A 19,779-nucleotide genomic window follows, 5' to 3' on the forward strand; every position below is an offset into this window, starting at 1 on the left:
ATTTAGCAAGTCTGCCATTTCCTGATTTTCAATTACAATATCACCTCCATCTGTCTTTAAGGGGCCCACGTTACTCTTAGTCACCCTTCTTTCTCTTAATATACGTGTAAAAACCTTAAAAGTTGTCCTTAATTTCACTCACAAGTTTTTCTCGTTTTCCCTCTTTGCACCTTTTACGATTTTTTTTAGTTTCAGCACCACAATAAACAACTCTTCACTGTGAAATTTGTTCAATTAGTTCTTCAGTGTCAGAGCGAGAATTGTCCATCCCTAATTTATTTAAAGTAACAAACAAACACAAGCACACATATTCATTCGTGTATCAAAGCACTGATGGACACAGAAAGATAAACACAGCTTGAAAGGCAGTCAGTATTGGGATTCACAGGGAAACGGGCAAGCGAAATGGACAAAGATCAAACAGTCTGAGCCCACAACAGAATGTGACGTGTAGCTGATAGATATTAATGAGAGGAGGTGGGAAACAGTACCATGAATTGGCACCGTGACTTAGTTGGTTAAAGCACCTGTCTCGTAAACAGGAGATCCTGTGTTCAACTCCCAGCGGTGCCTTTGTGTAATTCGTGGTGTTTAGTGAATTTGAGAAGCACACAGTGCTGTGTTTTGTTCAGGATCCAACACGGAACTGATCAGGAGGTCTTTTCAAAAATGCCTTTTCATCACACAGACAGCCCTCTCATAGAATGTGTCCGTGACACGTTCTTGTTTCTGGGCTCGTTGAGGTCGGGGTATAATTCTCGATTCGAGGTTCATACCCTGGAGAAACCCTAATTTAGCCCTGGACTTTTGATCTTGATCTGCGGTTCAAAGTTTTGCGAAGAGTGAAAAGGAGTCCCCAAATCACTCCACCTGAATCTCAAGCGCTTTTGAAAGAAATTCAGTTCAAACAATCAGGACTTTAAAGGCACCTCAATGACCTGCACTTTCATTGAACGAGCTTTGCTTCCAATTACATTCAACCTTGAAACCGCTCTGGGTTTTCCCCTCACTGAAGCAGAGTGTGGCCGCTCTGTATCTGTGATCATGTCGGTGACGAGGTTCGCTTTGATATTGGTCGCTTTCAATTTTTAAGATCTCGCCAAGCTCAGGGAAAAGAAACCGCGAATCGAATTGTCCCTGTAAGTGATGAATTGAAGGGATTGGTGCTCCAAGCAGATCTGGAAAATGCGCAGTGCGGTCGCTCAGGAATTCCAAATCCACCCTCTCGCCACTCCCCCCGTCTCAGTCTTTCCATCTTTACCCTTCAATGCCGGTGTTCCAGGTTCGATCATCCGTGGCCGTTCAACGAAGCCTGAGAAGTCCATGAGGGAAAAACACAGAGAGTCAAGAGACAGAGACAAGGTGGGATCAAAGTATAGGAAGAAATAGGATCAATGTCAAGTTCTGCGAACGGGCAGAATTTAAGATGGAGCTTGGGAGAGATTCCTTCACGTGTCTCGCAATTTTGCAAGAGACCATTGGGCTCCGAATTAAAAGCATGAGCCGCGCTGGAGAGTCTCTCTGAGAGAGGGAATGCGGTTCGTCAACTCCAGTTCATCGTTATTTGAGCAGTAAACATAACTTTAAGAAGTATCACTGCGAGGAGGATTCGAACGTATGCAGGAAATCCCCAGGAGATTCCGAGTCCAAAGCCTTAACCACTCGGCCATCGCAGCTACAAACGTCTGTTCTGCACGGCTGTAAATCAGAATGTGTCGGTTTATCACAAGCGATCTGTGATACAATGTTCTCTCCGACAGGTGAAAGGCCCTGATCACTGGTCTGTGCTGATTCTCTGATAGTTTACTGGGTAAAGGCCCTGATCCCTGGTCTGTGCTGACTCTCTGATGGTTTACTGGGTAAAGGCCCTGATCCCTGGTCTGTGCTGACTCTCTGATAGTTTACTGGGTAAAGGCCCTGATCCCTGGTCTGTGCTGATTCCCTGATAGTTTAGTGGGATTCATTCTGTATCTCTCAGTCTCTGGTACTGTGTGTGAGTGTGGGATTCATTCTGTGTCTGTCACTCACTGATACTGTGTGTGAGTGTGAGATTCATTCCCTGTCTTGTCAGCAGTGTGTGTGAGAGTTTGTGATTCATTCTTTATCGGCAGTCTCTCATACTGTGTGTTAGTGTGGGATTCTTTCGGTATCTGTCAGTCTCTGTTTCTCCATGTGAGTGTGGGACTCATTCTTTATATACAGTCCCCAGTACTGTATGTGGGAGTTGAATTCATCCTAAATATGCAGTTACTCATACTGCATGTTAGTGTGGGATTCATACTGTACCTATCAGTCCCTGGTACTTGATGAGAGTGTTGGATTCATTCTGTGTCTGTGTGTCTTTGGTACTGTATCTGAATGTGAGTTTCATTCTGTATCTGTACATAATTATTCTCTCAGATTACATTATTGCGTTCAATACTTCAGCTTTAATATCTTAATGTTTGAAGAGTTTTACTCCTTATTTAATTTGTAAATATGGACGAACTTTAGGATTTAATGTTGGAGGTTTTAATCAGATAATTTGTGTGCTTTTTGGACCACTATTAAATCTGTATCTCTGTGAGTACGATTGTGGATGATAATGAATCTTTCAAACTGATAAGGTGACATTTTTGAATTGGTTTGTAATGTGTAGATCAGTCTGTAGAAATGGAATTGATACTGTATCTTTCAGTCTAATATTGTATGAGATTTTTGGACTGGTATATAATGTGTATCTCAGTCTGCACTAATAGAATTGATACTCTATCTTTAAATTTCATTCTACGAGTGCATTCTGAACAGGTATCTAATTTGTTTCTCAGGTTTACTATATTTCAGTATTTCTCAATCGATACTGTATGTGAGGTTTGGATTTGTTTGCAATTTGTAGCAAATGGTTCACTTTTTGAATGGATATTTCATGTATTAAAGTCATGTGTGAGAGAGTTCTGGGATAGTATTCAATTGGAATCTCAGGTACATTATTGGGATTCATTCTGTCCCTTTCAATCAGATACCATGTGTGATTTCTCTCTGGTATTTAATTCGTAGCTATGTTGCCCTGTTGTGAGATTGACACAGTGCCTTTCAATCTGAGAGTGTGATTTTGGACTGGGATTTTTGTATCTACCTGTCAGCGGGACAGAGTTCGGGGCAAATGGAACAGTGTCTGCCTCACCCGCTCTGTTTGAATGTTGGATTGAAAGTGTGTCTCTGGAACTTGGGATCAGTGTGGGACTGACTACTTCTGCTGTCTGAGACTGTGGAACTGATGACCTGTCTGTGTCTCTGTGCTCTGTGGGTGATAATGTACCTCCTGTGTGTGAGAAGGAGCTGGCTGCACTCCTCCTTGTGCCTCGGGTGGAGGAAACATCACATTCATTCTGGATCATTCAAGGATTCGCCTGTGGAAAGAAAATTATCTCTTGTAACTCAAGAAACGGTGAGGTTGAAAATGGAAAAGTGATCAGTTTAATATCTCTAATGATCATTTTGAATATCCACAAATGAAAACCAGTGATACAAACAGTGTCAGTGTCTGACTCCACTGCAGCACTCAGCTTCTGCACACCAGGTGTGTTGGGCTGTTTTACAACAATTTAGTGACATCCAGACACAACCCAACCCCTGCACTGATCCATGAATGGGACTACCCGATGGGGCAGGGACCTTTGTCCAGGTCAGGTTTCTAATCCCCTCTCCCATCGGACTAACCGTTCAACCGAAACCAAACAGCCGCTGTTTAAATTGTGTCCTTCACACTTCTCACCTGATGCCTGCAATAGATGCTCTTTGTATAACTCCCCACATCCTTACTGTCCGGCTCTGTTTCCACTCTTCACTGTCCAATAACAATAAACAGGGTGAGACTGGAACTAAACCAGGACCATTCACTCCTGGTTTGGGGAGAGAAAGCAGCAATGGTTTTAATAGCAGGTTCTTCCCATTCTCTCTCCCTTCCCCTGGACACACCCGTCCACACACAGCCCGAGAATGACCTCTCCCTTCCCCCCCCTCTCACTCCATGTTCCGGGACCAGTTCCTGATCCACTCCGCCTCTTACAAACAGCCCCCGGACTCCCCCTGCCCTTCCCCCGGACTCAATGCCGATCTCTGAGCCCATCTGCGGACACGGTCCCGGAGCGATGAGCTGCTGTAACGAGGCTGCTCTTTGCTCCCTTCCCCCGGGGGCCGTGATCTCTCCATTCCCGCCTGTCTGAGCAAAGGAAGTGGGTCTGGGGGAAAGGTCAGAGGGAATGGGCTCCACAGGCAGTGCAGGAACAGGCACCAGAATGGGAAACAGATGGGATTCCACCAGTGCCCAACGCTGGAATCCAGACTGACTTTACAATCTCCAACTATTAAACTCGAGGTTTCCATCCCTGCTGTTTCTCTCGGGCTCTTTTGATGGGAAAGAGTCTTTCAGAGATAAAGTGAGCGGCTGTGGAATGAGCCAATGGGTTCTGTTCATTCTTGGCTCCCTTACTGATAAAGTAACGTTTGACTCCGAAACTGGAGGGAGGATTCCTCAAACCAATCCTGGAGAAACGGGGGAGGAAAGTGGGAGTCGGTGTATTTGCTGGGACCGTGTAGGATTAATATCAGGCAGCAACAGTCCCAGTTTATTTCAATCGGAGTGAAACTCTCGGTCACTGAGAGTAATACAGAACGGCCCTGAGCTGCAAGATTGCAGAGGGGACAACATGCAAGAGAGGGTTAAATGTGTGACACTGTCCCTGAGAGTGGGATTAATAATGTGTCTGTCTCTGAAATAATATCAGTGAGAGATGAGACTGCATCTTCTGTCACTCCACCTTGGAATAGAAATTGGAATGGAATATTTTCCAATTTGTTACTGGGTGAAAACGGGACATTGCAGGTCAGTTTCTCTCTCTCTCTTTTGTACAGATTATGAAGGTGGGATACTGTTACTGAGAGTGATACAGAGACACCGATAGGAAGTGTAATTCTGATACTATACCTGTCTGTTTTTATCTCTCTCTAGCGCTGTACATGAAGGTGGAATATTGTTACTGAGTGTGAAACGGACACACTGATGGGAAGTGTGAGACTGATACTGTGTCTGTTTGTCTGTGTGTCTCTCTCTCTGTCTGCCTGTCTTTCTCTCTCCCTAGTGCTGTACAAGGAGGCGGGATACTGTTACTCAGCGTAATACAGACACACTGATAGAAAGGGAAAGACTGATTCTGTGTCTGTGAACAGACCTCCGGTGCTATTGGTGAGACGGTCACTGTCCCTTTTACTCTATATCAGCCGGTCTGACGGGGCATTCATCATTCGCCAGTCCTGTTCGGAAAGGTGGAGAGAAACCGTCTGTAACTGTCTGACACTGGACTGTCTGTGAGTGTTGAATTTATTCAGTAACTAGTCGTGTCTGGGTGCTGAGAACGGGATGGAGAGGACACCAGTTACTATTATCTGACAGTCAGGTTAGGAGGAGAGAGAAACACAGAGAGACTGGAGGAGCCCAGAGCGGATAATTTGTATTTTCATCTTAACCAAACATATCACTGTGTGCGGACAATATAATAATGTAAAAGGAGGAGGACAAGGTGAGGCCCAGACAGCATTGAGTCTCATTTCACTATAGACGGACGCAGGACTTGCCCCAGGTGAGGGTTTTGTGTTTAAAGATCACTTCACTAAAAACACCTTGACGATCTGGGGTTACAGACGGACATGACGGGCAGGAAAAGACCAGCTGGTTCATCAATCCTGCCCCACATGCCTGGAGCATCGTGACTGGACACTTCCAACACACACCACCAGCCCCACCCACCGGGAACATGGAATCTCCTGGGAGCGGTTACAAACCAGAAAAAAAACAGAAAAAAGGCGGAGAGTCAGCGCCCACCACACCAGCCGGGAATACATTCCAGATGCTCAGTACTCTCTGGGAAAAGAAGAAGCTCCCAACATCCAGACTATTCTTCCCTCTTTGTGGTCGGAACGCCGGTCCGCTGCTTCCCCCCAATCTGTGAAACTGGAAATAATCGATCACTGGGCAAGCTGTTCAACCATGAGATGGGAGCCATTCAAACGTCGTGGGCGCTCTCCCATTGAATTATATTCTGTGCGGAGCGTTCGGTTTTTCGCGAGGTGAAGAAACTCTTGTCTCTCCTTGTGTGTAAATGTGAGGCGAGTCTCAGATGATATTCTCACAGTTGAATCCAAAACTGGAAATGTAACTTGTTTGGAGATGCCGGGGATTGAACCCGGGACCTCATACATGCAAAGCATGCGCTCTTCCACTGAGCGACATTCCCACGGATCAAAAGGAACCTGAGAAATAAACAAGCAGACACTTTAGAAGTGAAGCCGTGAGCTTTCTGCTCCGACTGTCCAGGACATCGAGATGCCCAGCGGTCCCGCGTGTTCACAATGTTCAACCTCTGCTTCAGTTCACGGGGTTTCTGCTCCTCTTTACTTTGAACTTTCCAAAAAAAAGTCTGCGGAAATAAAAAAACCCAATCGCTAATGGTCAGTGACAAGGCTGAAATCCAACCTCTGAATCATAAAGTGAGATGGAGGAATGACAGAGCGTCAAACAGGAACAAGAGCTGGGACTGCTCGCTCGATATTGCACCGTCACACATTCCCCTCAGTCGGCGGCTGCTTTGAGTTGAGCTGTTGAGGGGACCGAGAGATGAAGTCCCGCTCCGGGACAATTTAATGCTTGTGGAGCCTCAGAAGTTGGAACTCGCTGAGCTCAAAAAGCGTCATTCAACTTTCCGTGGATAATTCTGGTGGGAAATTAATTAGGAAGATGCTGGGAGTTGAACCCAGGACCTCAACACATGCGAAACATGCGCTCGACCACTGAACTAAATCCCCAGATTGCATAAAACTCTAACCAAGGAAAGAAGAACTGATTGTCCCCATTTTATGAGGCCACCCGTGGTGGGTGTGCACTCCGCTCACTGCATTTTACTGGAGAAATAATCAATTTATATTATGTAACTATCCCCCACTCATTGCATTTTACTGGAGAAATGATCAATTTATATTATGTAACTATCCCCCACTCACTGCATTTTACTGGAGAAATAATCAATTTATATTATGTAACTATCCCCCACTCACTGCATTTTACTGGAGAAATAATCAATTTATATTATGTAACTGTCCCCCACTCACTGCATTTTAATGGGGAAATAATCAATTTATATTATGTAACTATCCCCCACTCACTGCATTTTACTGGAGAAATAATCAATTTATATTATGTAACTATCCTCCACTCACTGCATTTTACTGGAGAAATAATCAATTTATATTATGTAACTATCCCCCACCAGGTTTTAGCTGTTGTCAGAAATAGTCCCTTCGTGGTCGCCAATTGTAGGATTTGAACCACTATTTTCAGGATTATAATCTAATCCAATCTAAGGACTGGTTCCTGACAACAACAAGATCACCACTGGTACTGGTATTACGGTTAAAGGCAAAACCGATTTATTAATCACATCACAATTAGAGCAAAAAGGTGATACTTAACAAAGAGAAATAGTGAGTGTTCCTTGAAACCTCGGGAGTGTCCCTCCAAGTGACTACGGTGCGGTCTCTCTCTCTCTCTCTCTCTATCCCTCCAAGTGACTACGGTGCGGTCTCTCTCTCTCTCTCTCTGTCCCTCCAAGTGACTACGGTGCGGTCTCTCTCTCTCTCTCTCTCTATCCCTCCAAGTGATTACGATGCGGTCTCTCTCTCTCTCTCTCTCTGTCCCTCCAAGTGACTACGGTGCGGTCTCTCTCTCTCTCTCTCTCTATCCCTCCAAGTGACTACGGTGCGGTCTCTCTCTCTCTCTCTCTGTCCCTCCAAGTGATTACGGTGCGGTCTCTCTCTCTCTCTCTCTCTGTCCCTCCAAGTGACTACGGTGCGGTCTCTCTCTCTCTCTCTATCCCTCCAAGTGACTACGGTGCGGTCTCTCTCTCTCTCTCTATCCCTCCAAGTGACTACGGTGCGGTCTCTCTCTCTCTCTCTCTATCCCTCCAAGTGACTACGGTGCGGTCTCTCTCTCTCTCTCTCTATCCCTCCAAGTGACTACGGTGCGGTCTCTCTCTCTCTCTCTCTACCCCTCCAAGTAACTACGGTGCGGTCTCTCTCTCTCTCTCCCTCCAAGTGACTACGGTGCGGTCTCTCTCTCTCTCTCTCTACCCCTCCAAGTAACTACGGTGCGGTCTCTCTCTCTCTCTCTCTCTCTATCCCTCCAAGTGACTACGGTGCGGTCTCTCTCTCTCTCTCTCTCTATCCCTCCAAGTGACTACAGTGCAGTCTCTCTCTCTCTCTCTATCCCTCCAAGTGACTACGGTGCGGTCTCTCTCTCTCTCTATCCCTCCAAGTGACTACGGTGCGGTCTCTCTCTCTCTCTCCCTCCGAGTGACTACAGTGCGGTCTCTCTCTCTCTCTGTCCCTCCAAGTGACTACGGTGCGGTCTCTCTCTCTCTCTCTCTCTCTATCCCTCCAAGTGACTACGGTGCGGTCTCTCTCTCTCTCTCTCTGTCCCTCCAAGTGACTACGGTGCGGTCTCTCTCTCTCTCTCTCTCTATCCCTCCAAGTGACTACGGTGCGGTCTCTCTCTCTCTCTCTATCCCTCCAAGTGACTACGGTGCGGTCTCTCTCTCTGTCCCTCCAAGTGACTACGGTGCGGTCTCTCTCTCTCTCTCTCTATCCCTCCAAGTGACTACGGTGCGGTCTCTCTCTCTCTCTCTATCCCTCCAAGTGACTACGGTGCGGTCTCTCTCTCTCTCTCTATCCCTCCAAGTGACTACAGTGCGGTCTCTCTCTCTCTCTCTATCCCTCCAAGTGACTACGGTGCGGTCTCTCTCTCTCCCTCTCTGTTGACTGAAAAGTTCTCTTCTTCCTTGCCAGAATCTTGTGCGCCTTCCTCAGCTTTTGAGGTCTCTTCTTATTCCCTTTTTCAGTTTATGAGCAGTTCACTCTCACATCCACATCTCTCAGCCTGACCATTATTCATGTCTTTCAACCTTCAGAAGTTACATTCCAAGCATAACTCCTGGTACCATCCGTGCCTTCTTGTTACAGACTTAACAGAACCTTATTTAGAGTTATCATTGTGAGCCTTCACAGAACCGTTTGTATGAACAGACTTCTGCTCACTGGCTTGTGGAGGCTCGAGATAGAGAGGCCTGAGCCTGAGTGACTCCTTGATTTAATGAACCTTCAGTCCCTTTATCTACTTGTCTTTTAGACATTATGCTATTACAGCACATTCCTCCCTTAGGTCTGTTAATTCCCACTTTACTGTTGTCAGTATCCTTTGAGTTTTAACTGCAAACTTGACTATAATAACCATCATGCATCCTTCTCGGCCCACCAGCACTTTCTTATTGAATACACGTTACATGGTTCATTCTATATTAATACACAGTACAGTTTACATTTATAGATACATAGATTCACAATACATTTTGTTCTACTTCTACTATTGATTATAATTATACTAAATTCTATCTGTTGATGGGTTAATCCTTACACGTTGTTCTTCCTGACTCTAAACACCGTAGTTCAGTCCTGGATATGATTAACTGCAGAATCCAACCCCTGCAGTCACTTGTGAACTCGCTGGTGTCTCAGCACATGTGATGACTGAGTGAATCCCTTCCCACACACGGAGCAGGTGAACAGTCTCTCCACAATGTGCGTGAGTTGATGTGTCAGCAGTTCATTTCTGCTTTTAAAGCTCTTCTCAAAGTTACTGCATTAAAAGGTCACTCAATAGTGTGAACACGTTGATGTCTCAGAAGGTGGGATGAATTAGTGAATCCTTTCCCACACACGGAGCAGGTGAACAGTCTCTCCCCAGTGTCAGTGTGTTGGTGTTTCAGATCATTTGTTTTAAAGCCCTTCTCACAGTCAGAACATTTCAGAGGTCTCTTATCAGAGTGAACTCGCTGGTGTCTCAGCAGATGGGATGACCGAGTAAATCTCTTCTTACACAGGGAGCAGGTGAACGGCCTCTCCCTGACGGGAGTGTGTCGATGTCTTCACAATTTGTATCTGCATTTAGAGCTCTTCGTGCAGTCAGAACATTAAAAAGGTCTCTCCCCAGTGTGAACAAGTTGGTGTGTCAGCAGTTTGGATGAAATAGTGAATCCCTTCCCTCACACGGAGCAGGTGAACGGCCTCTCCCCAGTGTGAGTGCGTTGGTGTGTCAGCAGATTCCTTTTGCTTTTAAACCTCCTCTCACAGTCAGAACATTTAAAAGGTCTCTCATCGGAGTGAACTCGCTGGTGTCTCAGCAGGGTGGAAGAATGAGTGAATCTCTTCCCACGCACGGAGCAGGAGAACGGCCTCTCCCCAGTGTGAACTCGCTGGTGTATCAGCAGGTGGGATGGCCGAGTGAATCTCTTCTTACACACAGAGCAGGAGAACGGCCTCTCCCCAGTGTGAGTGCGTTGGTGTGTCAGCAGATTAATTTTGCTTTTAAAGCTCCTCTCACAGTCAGAACATTTAAACGGTCTCTCATCAGTGTGAACAAGTTGATGTTTCAGCAGGGTGGATGAATGAGTGAATCTCTTCTTACACACGGAGCAGGTGAACGGCCTCTCCCCAGTGTGAACTCGCTGGTGTTTCAGCAGGTGGCATGATCGAGTGAATCTCTTCTTACACACGGAGCAGGAGAACGGCCTCTCCCCAGTGTGACGGCGTCGATGAATTTCCAGCCTGGACGGGTAATTGAATCCCTTCCCACAGTCTCCACATTTCCACGGTTTCTCCATGGTCCGGGTGTCCTTGTGTCTCTCCAGGTTGGACGATCAGTTGAAGCCTCGTCCACACACAGAACACGTGGACGGTTTCTCCCCGCTGTGAATGGTGTGATGTTTTTTCAGGCTGTGTAACTGGTTAAAGCTCTTTCCACAGTCAGTGCACTGGAACACTCTCACTCGGGTGTGTGTGTCTCGGTGCTTTCCCACTCACACTGATGTTTGAAATCTTCTCCCACAGATAGAACAGACAAACATTTCTCCTTCCACATTCAAGGGCCGATGATATTCAGGTCCTGATGAATCGAGTGACTCTGTCAGATCTTGGCATGCTGTTTGGTTTGAGTTTCCCTCTGCAAATCCTCCCCTTCTAATACCCTATAAAGGAGTTTATAAAAGTCATCACTGTAAGTACAGGGTAGAAATTCAGAACAGACAATTCTAGTTTCTACAAAACCTTCTTTCCTCTCTTGTGCCTCAAAGCTGTAAATCCCCGTCCCACACACTCTCCCTCCTCCCTGTGCTGAAATCCAAACTCATCGCATCATCTTTCAGTGGCCCGAAACCATGAGTGAAAGGGTGAGAGAGTGAGTGAGAGAGAAAGTGTGAGAGAGTGAATGTGAGAGAGTGAATGTGAGAGAGTGAATGTGAGAGAGTGAATGAGTGTGAGAGAGAGAGTGTGAGTGAATGTGAGAGTGAGAGTGAGAGTGTGAATGTGAGAGAGTGAGTGTGAGTGAGTGTGTGAGTGAATGTGAGAGTGAATGTGAGAGTGAATGTGAGTGAGTGAGAGAGTGAATGTGAGTGAGTGTGAGAGAGTGTGAGATAGTGAATGTGAGAGTGAATGTGTGTGAATGTGAGTGAGTATGAAAGAGTGAACGTGAGGGAGTGAGTGTGAGAGAGAGAGTGTGAGTACAGCAGTGCGCTCGGTGTGGAGAATGAAGTGGGGCAGGTGGAGCATGTTTCAGTGGGGCAGCAGTGATCATAATCTCATTCGGTTTAGAATATTTATGGAAAAGGACAGGGGACAGTCAAATGTGAAAATTCTTAACTGGAGGAGGGCTAATTCCAGTGAGTTAAAAAGGGATCTTTTCTGTGTGGATTGGAATCAAAAATTGTCAGGCAGAAGAGTAATTGAACAGTGGGAGGCCTTCAAGGAGGAGTTGGTTTGGGTGCAGAGTAGACAGATTCCCACGAGGAGGAAAGGAACAGCATCCAAAGCTCGAGCTCGGATGAATAAAGATATAGAGATCACCATTTCTCCTTCATTTACAGACGATCACTGACCGATCATCATTTCTCCTTCATTTACAGAAGTTTCCTGACTGATCACCATTTCTCCTTAATTTACAGACATTCCCTGACCGATTACCGTTTCTCCTTCATTTAAAGACGTTCCCTGACTGATCATTATTTCTGCTTCATTTGTAGACGCTCCCTGACCAATCACATATCTCCTTCATTTACAGATGCTCCCTGACCAATCACATTTCTCCGTCATTTACAGACGCTCCCTGACCGATCACCAGTTCTTCAATTACAGACACTCCCTGACCGATCTCCATTTCTCCTTCAATTACAGACGTTCCCTGACCGATCGCCATTTCTCCTTCAATTACAGATGCTCCCTGACTGTTCACCATTTCTCCTTCATTTACAGATGCTCCCTGACTGATCACTATTTCTCCTTCAATTGCAGACGCTCCCTGACAGATCACCATTTCTCCTTCATTTACAGATGCTCCCTGACCAATCACATTTCTCCGTCATTTACAGACGCTCCCTGACCGATCACCAGTTCTTCAATTACAGACACTCCCTGACCGATCTCCATTTCTCCTTCAATTACAGACGCTCCCTGACCGATTGCCATTTCTCCTTCAATTACAGATGCTCCCTGACTGATCACCATTCCTCCTTCATTTACAGATGCTCCCTGACTGATCACTATTTCTCCTTCAATTGCAGACGCTCCCTGACAGATCACCATTTCTCCTTCATTTACAAATGCTCCCTGACCGATCAACATTTCTCCTTCATTTACAGACGCTCCCTGACCGATCACCATTTCTCCTTCATTTCCACACTCCCTGACCGATCTCCATTTCTCCTTTAATTACAGATGCTCCCTGACTGATCACCATTTCTCCTTCATTTACAGATGCTCCCTGACCGATCACCATTTCTCCTTCATTTACAGACGCTCCCTGACCGATCACCATTTCCCTTCATTTACAGACGCTCCCTGACTGATCACCATTTCTCCTTCATTTACAGACGCTCCCTGACTGATCACCATTTCTCCTTCATTTACAGACGCTCCCTGACCGATCACCATTTCTCCTTCATTTACAGACGCTCCCTGACCGATCACCATTTCCCCTTCATTTACAGACGCTCCCTGACCGATCACCATTTCTCCTTCATTTACAGACGCTCCCTGACCGATCACCATTTCTCCTTCATTTACAGACGCTCCCTGACCGATCCCCATTTCCCCTTCATTTCCCGGCGGGTAGTGAGGGGGGGATAATGTTCACTGTTTTATATTCGGGTCTGGGGCCGCACTCGGGGTTTGTAAAGCCTGAGCCTGGGCCTGAGCCCGGACCCGGGCCCCGGGGTTTATTGATCCTCTTGCTCCGATCCTCTGACCTGCACCGAACGCGCTCCTCCCGCAGCCTCGACTGGCCGCGCATGCTCAGGACACACTGACCGATAATGAGTCACTACTGCGCCTGCGTAATGGGCTCCACTGATTCAGATAGGGCACAATCTGAACCGCGCTGCATGCTGGGTGATGCAGCCTCCATTGATGATTTTACTGTCCGGCCGAAAAGCAAAGACATTGGAAGCAGGGAGAGCGCGTTTGGACCAAGGATAATAAAATAAACTGAAACCCCAGCGCTTCGAGCCATTAAAACCGGCACAAACACACAGCATAGAAGCCCCCCCCCCTCCACCCCGAATTTGGTGAACTCCAGAAAAAAAATTTTCAGTGACTTTTATTAATTTCGTTTTATTAAATGTTGCAACTGAAGGGTTCAATTAATGTTTATTTTCCAAATGCACCTCGGGACCGCCAGTCTCACCATTAATCCCGCCTGGCTATTAAGGAGAGTTCCGGACCAATAGGAGGAGCGGAAATTTATAGGCATTTCATATAACTCGTGGGGTGTTGCAGGGATCAGGACTGTGGCCTCAATTATTTACAATGTATATCAATGACTTGGATGAAGGAACAGAGTGTCTTGTGGCCAGATTTGCTGATGGTACAAAGATAGGTGGAAAAGCAAGTTGCAATGAGGACACAACGTGTCTGTGAAGGGATGTTGACAGGTTAAGCGAATGGGCAAAAAATTGGCAGATGGAATATAATGTGGGAAAATGTGAAGTCATTCACTTTGGGAGGAAAAAAATATTTTGTTTTTTTATTTGAATGGAGAAATACTACAAAATGCTGCAGTACGGAGGGATCTGGGTTTCCTCGTGCAAGAAAGACAAAATTCAACATGCAGGTGCAGCAGGTAATCAGGAAGGCAAACGGAATAATGGCTTTTATGTCTCGGGGGATGGAGCATAAAAGCAGTGAAGTCATGCTACAAATGTACAGGGTGCTGGAAATGTACAGGAACCTAAAGCAATTAAGATTAGTAAAGAAAAAGTACTGGAGGAATTAATGGGACTAAAAGCTGAGAAATTCTTTGGACCTGATGGCCGACATCCTAGGGTTTAAAAAGAGGTGGCTGCAGAGAAAGTGGATGCACTGGTTTTATCTTCCAGAGTTCCCATGATTCTAGAAAGATCCCCATGGATTGGAAGGTACCAAATGTAACCCTGCTATTCAAGAAAGAGGGAGAGAGAAAACAGGGAACTACAGAACCTTTCGCCTGACAATAGTAGTAGGGAAATTGCGAGAATCTATTACTAGGGACGTGGTAACAGGGCACTTAGAAAATCATAATATGATTAGGCACATGCAACACGGTTTTATGAAAGGGAAATCGTGTTTGACAAATCTATTTGAGGTTTTGAGGGTGTTGATATCAGGGTAGATAAGGGAGAACCAGTGGATATAGAATATTTGGATTTTCCAAAGGCATTCGATAAGGTGCCACACAAAAGTTTGTTGAACAAGATTAGGGCTCATGGGATTGTGGGTAATATATTAGCATGGATTGGGGATTGGTTGACGGAGAGAAAACAGAAAGTCGGAATAAACAGGTCATTTTGGGGTTGGCAGGTTGTAACTAGTGGGGTGCCGTGAAGATCAGTGCTTGGGCCTCAGATATTTACAATCTATATTAATGACTTAGATGAGGGGACCGAGTGTAATGTGTCCAAGTTTGCTGACGATACAAAACGAGGTGGGAAAGTAAGCTGTGAGGAGGACACAAAGAGGATGAAAAGTGATACAGACAGGTTAAGTGAGTGGGCTAGAAGTTGGGAAATGAAGTATAAAGTGGGGAAATGTGAGGTTATTAACTTTGGTAGGAAGAATAGAAAAGCAGAATATCTTTTAAAAGGTGAGAGAGTATGAAATGTTGGTATTCAGAGGGATTTGTGTGTCCTTGTACACGGATCACAGAAAGTTAACATGCAGATGCAGCAAGCAATTAGGAAAGCAAATGGTATGTTGGCCTTTATTGCGAGGTGGTTGGAGTACAAGGAAAAGGAAGTCTTGCTGTAATTATATAGGGCTTTGGTGAGACCACATCTGGAGTACTGTGTACAATTTTGATCTCCTTACCTGCGGAACGATACACTTGCCTTAGAGTGGGTGCAACAAAGGTTCACTAGATTGATTCCGGGGATAAGAAGGTTGTCCTGTGAGGAGAGATTGAGCAGAATGGGCCTATATTCTCTGGAGTTTACAATAATGAGGTGTTCTCATTGAAACATGTAAAATTGTGAGAGGGCCTGACAGGGTAGATGCTGGGATGCTGTTTCCCCTGGCTGGAGAGTCCAGAACTAATGGTTATAATCTCAAGATAAGGGGCCGGCCATTTGGTACAGAGATGAGGAATAATTTCTTCACTGAGAGGGTTGTGAACCATTGGAATTCTCCACCCCAGAGGACTGTGGATGCTGAGCCATTGAATAGATTCAAAACTGAGGGAGATAGAATTTTGGAAACAAAGGAACTCAAGGGATATGGGGATAGGTCGGGAAAGTGGAGTTGAGGCCGAAGATCAGCGATGACGCTGTCAAATGGCGGAGCAGGCTCGAGGGACTGAATGGCCAACTCTTGCTCCTTTCGTTGATGTTGGTCCGCTGGAAAAGCAGAACTTGCCAGCTGTTTTAAAACTTTTAGCCTGAACAGGGACTTGAACCCTGGACCCTCAGATCACTACTTGTTTTAAAAGTCTGATGCTCTACCGACTGAGCTATCCAGGCTCGCTGTTGGATTGGTTTCCATCATACAGATTCATGGTGGGACTCTGAATTATCCCTGTCGATGGGGATGAAGGGGAGAATTCCTTTTTACAATTTTCAGCAACGTGTTGAGGAGAATCCTTGTTTCTGTTGAACATGATGTAAGAAACATGGACAGCGAACTCGTGAGTTTACAATTCTTCTTGTTTGTACAAAATGTCTTGTCATTCGTTCGCAGCAATTAAAAAAATACACTTTACCCAATGGCTCAAAAGCTGAACTTGTTCCACACGGGAGCTGGGAAAGGCCTCTCGACATTTCAGCCGATCAACAATTGAAAGCTGAATAATTTCACCCGTTACACCGTGACACCAGGCAGCAGATCTGCCTCCCGAATTTTCCCTACACGACACTTCAAACCGATGAATCCCTGCTTCACGGAAAGAAGAATTGTGTGTTTGGTTCTTTAGATTTAAAGATGTCGTGCCGGCCGCTTTACCATTTCAGCTCTCGCCAATCGCCCCCTCTCCCTCCTATAAACAAATAAACTCTCACCTGCTATTGCAAGACGGGAGGCCAGAGGAGTCTCAGTGCCCACATGGGGACATGAAGAAGTCGATGTGTTGTGGAACTGGTTGTACCTTGAACTCCAGTCAAAATGTTTAGAAGGTTCAACTACTTTAGATGGCGCTGGAGCTCACAACCCCAGCATTTCTCGAGTGTATAATTATTGTAGAAATAACGCGCGCTGACCGATTGCTCCACTGGAGCCGCGCACGGTCTGTGTCCCCAGTGCTCCCATCAAACAGCTTCATCCTCGGTCTCTCAATTATCACTTCCTGATCTTTCCCACACAGAAACCGCCAAACAAGAGGCGATTCGTTAAACATCCGCAGTGACCTTTAAAAGCCGTGGAATCTGAAACAAAACCCCAGACAATAAGAACTTTTAATGATATTATTATTAACTTAAGGACAATTATTTTCATGCTACTTTGAGGATTTGGGCAAAGTGGGAGCTGAAACTAAGAAACTCTCTCTGGGCTGTCGGTGATTGGAGAGATGGGCGTTATTTCATCTGAAAACCGAGGCTCGGAACTTCCTGATGGAGAAGTGTGAGAGAAGATTGTGGTTAGTGGCAGTTGCCGGGGAGATCGAGAGGAGAGGGAGAAAAGTCAAAGTCACAGCTGTGACAGCTCAAGTGCTCCGCTTATCTGTAATATTTAGAAAGTAATGTGCAGCACAGGACAAACCAGTTTGGTATCGATTATCAAAAATACTAAAAGTCCCGGGTTCAAAGGCGGGACTTTTAGTATTTTTAGTAAAGAGGGAACGGATTTAACCGCCAGACCGAAATCACTCCCCATGAATCTGAAGCATCTTGGGGAAAACGGCAGTGCGGACTGTGATGTTCGTGTCATGACTTGAAAGACCCTCCAATTCCCGACAGTATCTTTGAACGAGTTGTGCAGTAAAACCGCGATAGAAGCCGCTTTGCAATCGTCAAACGTGTCGGTGACGATATTGGGGTTGATAAGGGTCGATTTCAATTATTTGAATTCTCTCCATGTGACCCGAAGATTTACGGCAGAATCGAGTTTTTCCTGTAAGTCCTGAATTGAAGGGAAAAGCGCAACAAGTAGGTCGGAGAAATGAAGAGCAGAAAATGTGGATGAAACTTGCACGAGTGAAAATCCCTGTATGTTGGAAGACTCAGTCCCCAGTGGTGGAGAGGATTGGGATTTCAAGCTGTCTCACAGCTCACACACACACCATTGGCTCATTTAATCACCTTCAACAACTCGAATACATCAACACTTAATCTTCTATACACAAGGAAATACAAACCTGTTCTCTGCAACTTGTCCGCATAATTTAACCATTTTAGCCCCGGTATAATTCTGGTGAATCTGCACTGCACCCCCTCCAAGGCCAATATATCCTCCCTGAGGTGTGGTGCCCAGAACTGAATGCAGGACTCGAAATGTGGTCTCAGCAGAGTTTATATAACTGGAACATTACTTCCACCCCTTTGAATTCCAGCTCCCTTAAGATAAAGGCTAAAGTTCCATTGGCCTTTTGAATTTTTTTTTGAAACTGTCCACTGACATTTAGTGATTTTGTACTTGGACCCGTAAACATCTTTCCTCCTCCACAGTTCCCAGCTTCTCACCAGTTAGAACATATTCTGATCTATCTTGCTTCGGTCCAAAGTTCACACTTCCCCATATTGAAAGTTTGAACAGACTGGGGCTCTTTTCCATAGGAAAGAGAAGACTGAGGGGTGACCTGATGTGGGACTTTAAGATTATGCAAGGGTTTGCTCGGTCAGATGTAGATAAGGTGTTTGCAATTTTGGCGGTGAGGACTCCAAAACCTTTTTTTATATTCGTTCGTGGGATGTGGGCGTCGCTGGCGAGGCTGGCATTTATTGCCCATCCTTAATTGCACTTGAGAAGGTGGTGGTGAGCCGCCTTATTGAACCGCTGCAGTCCATGTGGTGAAGGTTCTCCCACAGTGCTGTTCGGAAGGGAGTTCCAGGATTTTGACCCAGCGACGATGAAGGAACGGCGATATATTTCCAAGTCGGGATGGTGTGTGACTTGGAGGGGAACGTGCAGGTGGTGTTGTTCCCATGTGTCTGCTGCTCTTGTCCTTCTAGGTGGTAGAAGTCGCGGGTTTGGGAGGTGCTGTCGAAGAAGCCTTGGCGAGTTGCTGCAGTGCATCCTGTGGATGGTACACACACTGTGCACCGGAGGTGAAGGGAGTGCATCTTTAGGGTGGTGGACGGGATGCCAATAAAGCGGGCTGCTTTTTCCCTGATGGTGTCGAGCTTCTTGAGTGTTGTTGGAACTGCACTCATCCAGGCAAGTGGAGAGTATTCCATCACACTCCTGACTTGTGCCTTGTAGATGTCAGAAAGGCTTTGGGGAGTCAGGAGGTGAGTCACTCGCCGCAGAATACCCAGCCTCTGACCTGCTCTTGTCGCCACAGTATTTATATGGCTGGTCCAGTTACGTTTCTGGTCAATGGTGACCCCCAGTATGTTGATGGTGGGGGATTCGGCGATGGTAATGCCGTTGAATGTCAAGGGAGGTGGTTGGACTCTCTCTTGTTGGAGATGGTCACTGCCTGGCACTTATCTGGCGCGAATGTTACTTGCCACTTATGAGCCCAAGCCTGGATGTTGTCCAGGTCTTGCTGCATGCAGGCTCGGACTGCTTCATTATCTGAGGGGTTGCGAATGGAACTGAACACTGTGCAATCATCAGCGAACATCCCCATTTCTGACCTTATGATGGAGGGAAGGTCATTGATGAAGCAGCTGAAGATGATTGGGCCTAGGACACTGCCCTGAGGAACTCCTGCAGCAATGTCCTGGGGCTGAGATGATTGGCCTCCAACAACCACTACCATCTTCCTTTGCGCTAGGTATGACTCCAGCCACTGGAGAGTTTTCCCCCTGACTCCCATTGACTTCAATTTTACTCGGGCTCCTTGGTGCCACACTCGGTCAAATGCTGCCTTGATGTCAAGAGCAGTCACTCTCACCTCACCTCTGGAATTCAGCTCTTTTGTCCATGTTTGGACCAAGGCTGTAATGATGTCTGGAGCCGAGTGGTCCTGGCGGAACCCAAACTGAGCATCGGTGAGCAGGTTATTATTGAGTAAGTGCCGCT

General features: G+C 46.1%; 3 non-coding genes across 3 annotated transcripts; 1 reads left to right on the forward strand and 2 right to left on the reverse strand.

Annotated features, from left to right (window-relative positions):
* Positions 1–499: 499 nt before the first annotated feature.
* trnat-cgu (transfer RNA threonine (anticodon CGU)) lies at positions 500–573 on the forward strand. The gene has a single exon. It is a non-coding gene; the product is annotated as a tRNA-Thr (tRNA).
* Positions 574–6,200: 5,627 nt separating this feature from the next.
* On the reverse strand, positions 6,201–6,272 carry trnaa-ugc (transfer RNA alanine (anticodon UGC)). The gene has a single exon. It is a non-coding gene; the product is annotated as a tRNA-Ala (tRNA).
* A 9,764-nt stretch (positions 6,273–16,036) lies between these two features.
* Positions 16,037–16,121, reverse strand: trnak-uuu (transfer RNA lysine (anticodon UUU)). The gene is given in 2 exon segments: positions 16,037–16,072; positions 16,085–16,121. It is a non-coding gene; the product is annotated as a tRNA-Lys (tRNA).
* Positions 16,122–19,779: the final 3,658 nt, after the last annotated feature.

The sequence above is a fragment of the Heptranchias perlo genome, unplaced genomic scaffold (assembly GCF_035084215.1).
Source record: "Heptranchias perlo isolate sHepPer1 unplaced genomic scaffold, sHepPer1.hap1 HAP1_SCAFFOLD_700, whole genome shotgun sequence".
In the NCBI taxonomy this organism is placed as follows: Eukaryota; Metazoa; Chordata; class Chondrichthyes; order Hexanchiformes; family Hexanchidae; genus Heptranchias; species Heptranchias perlo.